The 10,820-nt window shown below is 35.2% G+C and overlaps 2 pseudogenes across 2 annotated transcripts; both read left to right on the top strand.

The window, feature by feature from the left end:
• Positions 1-5,129: 5,129 nt before the first annotated feature.
• LOC149161310 (pentatricopeptide repeat-containing protein At4g18520, chloroplastic pseudogene) lies at positions 5,130-6,052 on the top strand (annotated as a pseudogene).
• A 91-nt stretch (positions 6,053-6,143) lies between these two features.
• Positions 6,144-7,897, top strand: LOC149161309 (pentatricopeptide repeat-containing protein At4g16835, mitochondrial pseudogene; annotated as a pseudogene). Of its 2 annotated transcripts, none has more exons than XR_016261876.1 (2): positions 6,144-7,098; positions 7,731-7,897. The product of XR_016261876.1 is annotated as a pentatricopeptide repeat-containing protein At4g16835, mitochondrial pseudogene, transcript variant X2 (transcript). The 2 variants fall into 2 exon arrangements; XR_016261875.1 differs by lacking the exon at positions 7,731-7,897 and adding an exon at positions 7,189-7,722.
• The last annotated feature ends 2,923 nt before the right edge of the window (positions 7,898-10,820 follow it).

Raw genomic sequence — 10,820 nt, 5'->3', positions numbered from 1 at the left:
CCATTTGACATTAATGAAAGTATGTCCCATAGCTAGCTTCAAAAATCACATGATAGATCTATGATGTGTCATACACCCAATCATGTGAACGGCCTCATGTTAATTAAATTTTATTTTTGGTGTAGAATTTTTATGTATTAAAAAGTGAGGTAAAATAAAGACAATCAAGACAGTGAAAATATAAGAAATCACACATAAAGAACACTAAAAATTACCCTAATAAAACCCCAACTCCATGGAAAAACCCATTCTAACATAATTTCATTAGTCCTTGGCAAAAATCATGACCAAGCCTGTTGGGAAGCCTGCTCAACCCTCGGCCCCTTACACTGACTAGGGAACCCTGCTCAGCCCTTGGCTTCTTACATTGGTTGGGGAACCCTTCTCAACCCTTAGCACCTTGGTGCTTGGTGCATTACAATGGATAAAAATAAGCATATTTATAAGCATCTTTACAACCAAATACAACTACCATAATACCATGGGCCACGAAACCATGTGCCCGAAACCACTAGCTATAGACTATCATTCCCAAGTCAAGGTTAAGGCTAACAAGAATGTTAGAAGCGCTTCTTGAGATCAACATACTTTGACTAGGAAACGCCTTCTTAAATGCTATTATTCTCCATCTTATTGGGTTGCCTTTATCTAATTGTTTTCATATTCTTTCCTTCTTTTAACTTCCTTTTCTTTGAGAATGTGATTTTTCCTTCCCCTTATCATCTTTCCATATTGTATTACTTGCAATGAAAAGAACCAAATTTGCCATTAAGTGAGCATTACCATCTAAATTGAATTAATACTTTGTAATCAAGTTTGTCCCTATACATGTTTACATTTTTCCTAAATTTTGTTGAGTGGATAATGTTAGCTATGCATAAAGTTTGTTCATATGTATTTAAATATAATACACATTGTTAAATATATTTTAATATATGATAAAAAAAACATCAAATTCGAGTTTATAGATTTCAACCTTATTACATCGAGAGGTACTCCCTAGCCCAGTAAGGTAAAGATGGTGTAATGTAATGCCTTGGCTTAGTCAAATTACATCATAAAAAAATTAATATTATAAAATAACATAAAAATAATAATTGTATTTATAATTAATTATAATTAATCATTAAACCATTCTAGATCCATTTTCATTAGGGATTTACTAATCACCCTTAGATCCAAACCTTTTTTAGAGTGAAAAAAATTGATCCATCTCAAGACTTGGTAAATATGAATTTAAGATAAATCTAAGTTAATACATATAAAGTGAATTAATAAATAGATAAAGTAAACATGTATTGTCATTTTAGTTTTTTTTTTTTTTTTTTTTTTTTTTTTTTTTTTTTTTTTTTTTTTTTTTTAATTTGATAATGCAAAACCGAGACCTTAACTAAATGTTTCATACTTAAAGTTTCCATCCATTAAAAAAATTATGATAGAAAACAAACTTTTATGTTTTCTTTGATGTAGAAAAACCCATGACTTGAAGTTTTATATTTAAAATTTCCATCAAATTAAAGCGAATTATGATGATTGATGCTATGTGATTCGTTCTCCACATTTCACTAGTTTCAATCCCACTTCTTCACCCCTGTGAGCATCACCCGATGCAATGAGTGCTAAGTGAACTATTCAAAAATCATGAGAAATTAGTCAGTTACGACTACCTCTCATGGAAATGGTCATACGTTTGAATGACTTACTTAACGCAGTTGAATCCCAAAAAAAAAAAATGATATCTAAGAAAGAAGAGGTACATTTTTCTTTAAATGGTAAGCGTAAGATTGTCCTTGTCAATCGATGTTATAATCCCTTCATGTTTATCTTCAAATCCATTTAATATTAGTCGTTTGCAAGTCAAACTAGTGGTGCAATTGATGTAAATAAGAAAAGAAAGTAGTTATTTAGAATGATTATGCTAAGTGATCTATCTAAGAGATTAGTTATGTGTGTAACTAATTTTTTTTCACTCTCCTAATGTGGATAATGTGTTGTAATGCAAGTGGTGAACTCAAAAGTAAGGAAAAACACCTTGTTGTCTCATGCTTTGTGTGTTGTGGGGTGAATAATGTATGGTGGTGTTGATTAATGTTTTAGTGGATAACATCTATTTCTTATGTATTTTCTTTATATATGAAATGTTTTGGGATTTGAATACATCCCAAAACATTACAACTCTTTAAATATATAAATAAAACTGTCTACTTATATAAATCTTCATATATATATATATATATATATATATTTCCGTGGAAAATCTAGACAGATGTGAAGCGATCTACCGGCCGACCAAACAAGAAGGGCCAACCCCAAGGGCATCGAGGAGATTTGACCTAGTGACCTCCCAATTAGCAAGGTAGTTAGCAACGCGTACTCTTCATAAATATATACAATGAAGAGAGTTAAATATTGTATAACTTTGATCTTTTCCAATTTTTCATAATTAAAATTCAACCATAAAATATTTATTAAAATTACAATTTTAGCATATTATTTTAATACATTAATAAACTAGTACAATCATTTATATTATTTTTCTATATAAAAAAAATGGATTTAACACTTTTAGAACATCAATAATATAATTTGATTTGTAATATTAACGTTAATTTCATAAAAAAAAATTCAAACTCTTTGTGTCCATCTTTCTTTTAAAGTACTTTGAGGAAAACCATTTTTTTTAACTATTTGCACACAACTTTACACAATTCCCTATTTTCACATATTTTCTTTACCCATTTTATTTTTATTTTATAAAAAAATAACAATTGTATAATCCCAATTAATGGTCACATATTTTCTTTACCCATTTTATTTTTATTTTATGAAAAAAATAGCAATGGTATAATTCCAATTAATGGTCAAATTTGAATGGAATCATTGCCCACTGGGTGTCTAATTTTAAAATATTGCAAAGTTATTTTAACTGTTATGCTTTATTGAAATACAATACATATTAACGCGGTAAGGCGTTCCCTGTGAAAAGAAATGCTTTCCACGCCCCTACGGTGCATATTAACGATTCAAATAACCTCGGCCATCAGATTGAAAAATACAGATATTTTCCATTATAAATCGGTAGGAGCCTCTTCCTGTCATTTGGGAGCCTCACATTCGCTGTCTGTGGTGTCTTTCGAAACCCTGTGGTGTCTTTCGAAACCGTTCAACCTAACCCTCGCTTCAGTCTCTCATTCCCAGCGTTTGTGATGGGAGGGTTTCACTCTGCAATCCCATCTATCAACAGTAAGCTCGTCACGGCTCCAATGACCTCTTCCTCTTGAGATTCTAGGTTATTTGTGACTCCCTTGATGCCACATCCACTCAACGACCCATTCTCTGCTCCAGCATTCGTTCGCAGATATAATTTCTGCGTTAACAAGGTTTTCATTTCCATGGTTAGAGGCGGCAGCTTCCCAGGATTTTCCTTTCTGCGTCACAGGCTTGGAGGCAGCTGGGATTTATTTCCTTTACTCGGTAATTACCCTTCTGCAACGGCCTCACTGTTACCTCCTTCTGTAATTCTGAGAGATAAGTTCAAAGGTGCCTGATTTCTCCAACCGGCTTCGTGACCTCCACGGCCTTCCCATAGCGCTGGTTAAATTAAATTGCTGAGTGTGTCTTTCAGCACGTTGAACTCTTGATATAAGAGTCTCTGTTTTTCTTTCATATGTCAATCTGTAAGTTAAGCATTTTCTTATTTTTTTTAGTAAAACTTTACTTAAATAACATGACCTGTTCAATAAGATAGTACTTAGATTATAGAGTTTTTAGTTTGAACTACTGTCCTTTCAAGTGCAGACAGACAGGTTCTTTTGTATAATACAACAATTAATTCTAAGCAAAGAATTATCGCAGCAATTGTTTTAGTTCTTCTCAGGATAACAATTTTACACAACCACAGAGGATAAATCTTTCCCTCATAGTAATTCTGTTTTCTTTTGGTTTTTTTTTTTTTGGGAAAGAATAGGTACTGAAGTACCATCATTATCTTCGTCATTATTTCTACCGTGCAAATCTTCATTTCTACGGAAACAAACGAATATTTCCTTTTTCTTTTAATTATTTTCACACAGTAGTTATGTTTTACTCCGTTGTTCTTTCCGTTGATCTGAGACTCATACCTGTTGTCAAATAAACCCTCAACAACAGTCACATGGTTCCTGCAGAATTCTCTTGATTAATAGTTCAAGTATATAAATTGTCACTTTCAACCACTTATTTGTTGATTATAGGCACACACCTGCTATCGAGTGTACTGGAAACATGCTGTATCAATAACAGGGCACTATGTTCCTAATGCTAGTCACAATCTATGGTTAAATGAACAGTGTACAACATGAGATCATGAAACTTATAGCAATTAAAATGCCAGTAGAACGAGGATCTCTTCAAGTAAGAAGAGCTTGAATTCTCTCCCCGTGCGTAGCAAAATCACCCAATACAGTCTTGTATCCTTGCAGCTAAAAACCTTAATCGATCATATCTCGTTCTAACAATTTCAGAAGCCTCAGAGCTCTGTAATGGATCAAATTCCTCATCAAGTTCATCCTGATCAACGGCATCTGCATGGCAAATGCGTGTATCCATGTGCGGTGGCATCCTGCCGAAACCTATAGTGCCATGTACCAATGAGAAAAATGTTGAAGAAAACTGTTGGTACAATGAGTTCTGGGTACCAAACCAGGACAAGGAAGTGGAAATGCAATAAAATTGTTGTAATGGGATTCCTCCACTGACATATATCGTCAACTCATTTGGAAACAGATGCAACTCCAGAGAGAACATTCAAAATTCTCAACTAGTTAGCCTTACTTCTCCTCTTGCTCCACATATTAGACTCTGTATCCAACATATATTGCACTACTTCCTGCCTCAAAAGTGGCATAGCACGAGCTAATCGCAATCCAACAATCTTCATTGTTGTATTTCTTAACATGTCCTGCTGACTTAGGCTCAAGGGATGCAAATAATGCATCTTGGGAAGCAATGGCCGAGAGTAAATCTGAACAACATCAAGCTAAGAATAGCAGGAAAAACGCACTGCGAGTTCATTTTCTCCCATTTTTTTCATACCAGAACGCTGGAGAACCAACAATGGATAGGAATTTCTATAAACTCGATTTCTTTCCATGAAAGCTCTACTCCAAGGCAAGCAAGTCCATGCCCACATCGTTCGGAATGGGGTTGTGGGGAATATTAACGTTGATACCAATCTTTTCATAATGTATACCAAGTGTGGCAGTCTAGAAGATGCGCGCCCAATTTTTGATAAATTGGTTGACCGCAATTTGGTATCATGGACTGCCATGATTGCAACTTATGCAAGGTCTGGTAATTGTAATGAAGCGCTCAAGCTCTTTCATGAAATGCAGAGGAGTGGGGTGAAGGCGCGGACTGTTTTCTCTATCCCAGCCTTCTCAAGGCATGCACTGGCTTAACAGCTCTGCAACAGGGCAAGGAGCTCCATGGATCTGCGATTAGGAATGGATTTGAGTTTGAATTCTTTGTGGGGAGTACCCTTGTGGCCTTCTATACAAAATGCAGGAGTATGGAGTTGGACCAACGAGTGTTTGACCAAATGCCTCAGAGAACTGAGGCGACATGGAATGCAATGCTTGCAGGGTATGCACAGAGTAATCGCCGTAGAGAGGCAATGAAACTGTTCCGCGAAATGCAGCTTGCCGGCGTAAAGCCCGATTCCTTTACCTTCGGGAGTGTCATTGCCATGTGCGCGAACTTAGCTGTTCTCAAACAGGTGAAAGAGATTCACGGATACATAATTGGAACTGGATTTGAGTTGAATGTGTTTGTGGACAGTGCCCTTGTAGATATGTATGCAAAATGTGGAAGTGTAGGGGATGCATGCCAAGTATTTGACGAAATGTTCCAGAGAGATCTAGTTTCGTGGAATTCAATGGTTGCAAGTTATCTGCAGAATGGGCAAAGCGAGGAAGCCTTGAAACTCTTTAGGGAAATGAAATTGGCAGGTGTGAAAGCAGATTCATATACTATCTCTAGCATTATCCCTGCTTTTATATGCTTAACGGCGTAGGACAGGGGAAAGAGATCCACAATTATATGATCAGAACTGGATTTGATGCCAACGTTCTCGCAGTGAATTCCGTAATTGACATGTATGCCAAATGTGGAAGTATATTGACAAATTATCTGAGAGAGATGCGATTTCATGGAATGCAATGATTGCAGGTTATGGTTTACATGGGTGTGGCCAGGATGCCATCTTGCTCTTTTCTAAAATGCACCAAGCAGGCATGAAACCTGACAGTATTACCTTTATTGGAATTTTGTCTGCATGCAGCCGTGCAGGACTGGTGAATGAAGGTTGGCAATACTTCGAGCAGATGATGACTTGCTATCAAATTATGCCAAGTGTTGAGCACTGTGCATGCATAGTTGACCTTCCTGGCTGTGCTGGGCATTTGGATGAAGCACAAAGCTTTGTTAAGAAGATGACCTTAGAGCCAGATGCATGTGCTTGGAGAGCCTTGTTCGGTGCCTGTAGAATTCATCAGAGTGTAGAGATAGGAGAACAAGCAGCACAACATCTTTTAGAGTTAGAACCCCAGAATCCTGGAAATTGTGTGCTACTATCAAACATCTATGCCACTGCTGGTAGGTGGAATGATGTAGCAAAAGTCAAGAATATGATGAAAGATAAGGGTTTGAAAAATATTCCAGGATACAGCTGGATTCAAGTCCAGAGCAAGGTGCATTTTTTCCAAGTAGGAGGTGGATCAAACCCACAAATAGAAATGATCTATGCAAAGTTGGATAGCTTGGCTTGGCAGATGATGGACATTGGGTATGCACCTGATATCAACTTTGCACTTCATAATGTGGCAGACAAGGAAAGGAGGATGCTCTGTTTGACCACAGTGAGAAGCTGGCACTCGCTTTTGGTCTTATCAATACAAGTGATGGGACGCCTCTCAGGATCATGAAAAACCTTAGAGTCTGTGGTGACTGTCATTCTGCTATTAAGTTCATTTCCAAGGCAGTTAAGCGAGAAATCTTTCTAAGAGATAACCATCGATTCCGCCATTTCAAGGATGGACTGTGTTCTTGTGGAGACTATAGGTAACATCTTAAATTCATGTATTGATCTTTATATAGTAGATTTTGTCAGATCCAATGATAAATGAATTTTATAATCGCTTTGTGAATTAGATTATCAATGTTGAAGATGAAGTTGCAACGTTGAGGACAGAAACCGTAGATATCTTCACAAAGAATAACATCATAGTCAGAGACATTGAAAGGGTTCTTCAAAATAAAAGAACTCCAGTCAGACCTAGAAGGTTTGTCGGAAAATAGAGTGTTATAATGGATAGTTAACCTGTAATCTAGTATCTCTACAATAACATCCACCCATTTCGTATATTTTTATAGATAAGTTGTGTTGATTGAGCATGTGATTATGGACCTACTTTTTGGAGCCAACAACTAATTTTGTACCGTGGGTTACTTGTATCTATACTGTGGGTTAGTTGTATCTAATTTTGTACCGTGGGTTACTTGTATCTATACTGTGGGTTACTTGTATCTATTTATAGGTGTGTAATGAAAATGAGGGTGTGTGTAGTTTTGCTTTCTGCGGGGATTGATTAACAAACTAAGTTTGGACAAGACCATACTCTATACAACCTTGGATAATATGGCTCGAGTTAGCAACCATACCTTCTTGGGAAACTGATTTATTAGATTTGCAGGTTATGTGCGCTGCATCTTTGGTCCTTGGGTACAATTATGGTTCTCAAAACAGCTCATATCAAACTACAGTTGGAAAATGTTGAACTTGTTGGCCCACTGATGGCGAAAGCGATGTGGTTATTGCTGCTTTACTGCTCTTATATCAGCCATATCAACTCAATCAAAAGCAATTTGATTGTAGCTCTCCTTTGATTTCCAGGTTCCATGTTTATTTTTAAAGAGTAGTTGTAGTATTTTTGGAGTATTATTAGTTTGTTTATTATATTGATGTTTGGTTAGCTGGCGGGTGTTTGTTAAGATTTTGGCCAAGACAAAGGTTCTTAGTTCGATTCTTTTTATGTGTTGATTTCTGGACCTGAAATTCTTATTAAATACAATTGAGTAAAATAATCAGGTTCATTTAGCAAAAAGAGACCGTACCACTTTTACAAAGCATCTTAAGGCAACACCTTACAATAATTCTTTTTAGGAAAATAATCTATTCATATTCAATTGCCTCTTGGACAACTATAAGCTTTAAATAGAATAAACTCCATACTTCTCAAAAGGAAGACTCTTATCTTTATTTATAGTTAACAAGAGAACTCTAATAATAACAACCTTCTAACTACCAAGTGGATCTTTTTTAATGAGGTTACATTATAAAGAAATGATATTTTAATGTCCATTTTACATGTTTCAAAACTTCGAACTATTACTACAACATAACTTATATTCTTTTTATAATACAAAAAGTTTTATTTACAAAAAAAAAATGAAAAACATTGAAAATAAAAAAATAAAAAAGATGGAATGAAGTGCCAATTGTATAGAACTGATACGGTACCTCAAAATCTGTACTGTTTAAAGACCAGAAAAAAATGCCATTGTCATGCTCAGCAGCAAAGAAATTAAGTTTTAATGCTCAGTTTGTGTCTTTAATTGGATAGGTGTAGATAGAATAACGATGTTGTAATAAGTTGTGTTGAAACAACAATTATGTAACGGAGGAGGCTTTTATAAAACTAATGAATGCCCGAACTATTGTAATTATGGAGAATCATTTTTGATCAAATAAAGTATCCAAATCCCTTGCCCCGTGGATGTTTCCTTGACACCCTGTCAAGGTTTTACCACGTAAAAACTTGTCTTACTTGTGTGTTTTAGTTTCATTTAGTTTCTTTGCATTTCTTTCTTGTTTAATAATTGATGAGACCAACAGTTACTTGTATATATTAATAGGTGTGTGCAATGAAAATGAGGGTGTGTGTAGTTTTGCTTTTTGCAAGAGTTGATTAACAAACTCACTTTGGACAAGACCATACTCTATACCACCTTGGATAATATGGCTAGAGTTAGCAACCATACCTTCTTGGGAAACTGATTTATTAGATTTGCAAGTTATCTGCGCTGCATCTTTGGTCCTTGGCTACAGTTATGGCTCTCAAAATAGCTCATGTCAAACTACAGTTGGCAAATGTTTCCTATTTTGATTAGGACTCTAGAGGTAGAGGGAGAGATTCATGGACTCTCATTAATGAGATGGCTTCTCATCTTTTTGTATAAATAGGAGATCTCTCTCCTTCATTTGTTAGTTCTTAAGTCTTAGCTTGTTAGTTCTTAAGCTTGTTAGCTTGTGAGATGGCTTTGGAAAGCTTTAGAAAGCTTTGTTGTACTTTGTAATTTTGAAGAATTTGAATAAAGCTTTGATGTTCTCAACATGGAAGAAGATGTGAAGTAGATGTCATGGAGCATATTAGAATGTAAGGTAGAATAGATTTCATTTTGTAATTTTTCTTTGATTTCATTATGTCATTTGATTGCTTTCAAGTTTGATAGATTAGATTTTCCATTCATGCAATTTTAATTCATGTGAGTGTGTTCAACCGGTTGATTGTAGATAAGTTTTTCTTTACATGTTTTTGCATCAACTAGTGACATGAGATTAACCTCTCTGCTAACTTTTTTTTTCTTAGTTTTTTTTAATTCAAATTCTATTTTGATTTCAGTCTTCTTTACTTGCTTTGTTAGTTAGTTTAGAAATCAACTTGCTCATGTCATTGACGGTTACCTCCAAAAGCCATAGCTTGACTACTGGTGAGGGATCGAATTATGAATGTGTAATTTGATTTTAGTTTTACTTTTCTGCAATTAGATATTAAATTGCTCATATCATTGACGGTTACCTCCGAAAGCCATAGCTGGACTACTGGCGAGGGATTGAATTATGAATGTGTAATTTGATTTTAGTTTTACTTTTCTGCAATTAGATATCAGATTGTTCATGACATTGATGATTACCTCCGAAAGCCATAGCTGGACTACTGGCGAGGGATCGAATTATGAATGTATAATTTGATTTTAGTTTTACTTTCCTTGCAATTTTTAATTTCTTTGAGTGCAGTAGCTTAAATCATTTTTCTGTATTTAGACAACAGCAGAGACAATAGTTTCATGTTCAGTAGTACATTATTTACTTGTTTTGAATAGCAGCACATTTTTCATTCTTATTCTAGTATTACTTTCATCACTAGTATGTTCTAAGACCTTCTGAAGTGTTAAGTTTTGGGAACCATTATAAAGGACATAATTGCCTTAAAATCTGTATCCATACTTGCCTTCTAGAGACTTAGGAATAAGATTTCCATTTACATTAGACACTTTAGGAGATCAACAAGAACAAAACCCCAAAACAAAATAAAATCTATAAAACAACGAAGTAAGAAAAAGGTTAACTAAGCACATATGGTGCACCACACTTCATTAGTTTACGATACCCGGATTGATAATTTATGTAGAGCAATTTAAGATGTTAAATTGACTAGACAACCACGTTTCATAAATTTTCAGACTGGATCCATTAATAAACATCAATCAAACATCAAATATATCTGCATCAACCAATCTCCTTTACACCAACCAAAACTGAATCAAACAATCACTTTTCTGAATGTTGTAACCAGAACACAGTAACAGTAACCAGTTTCCAAGCCAGAACCCAGAGCACTACAACAGCAAACAGAAGTAGCTAAAACATATTTTATGAGGTGTACGCTACTTCAATGTGTCGAACCTGCATGCATACGCACTTTCCTCAAGACAAACCTGTG

The sequence above is a fragment of the Pinus tabuliformis genome, chromosome 5_2, assembly GCF_031772625.1.
Source record: "Pinus tabuliformis cultivar Carrire ecotype Pingquan chromosome 5_2, CPIR1, whole genome shotgun sequence".
NCBI lineage: Eukaryota > Viridiplantae > Streptophyta > Pinopsida > Pinales > Pinaceae > Pinus > Pinus tabuliformis.
The sequence above is the reverse complement of the archived record's forward strand: the minus strand, read 5'-3'. Positions and strand labels throughout refer to the sequence as shown.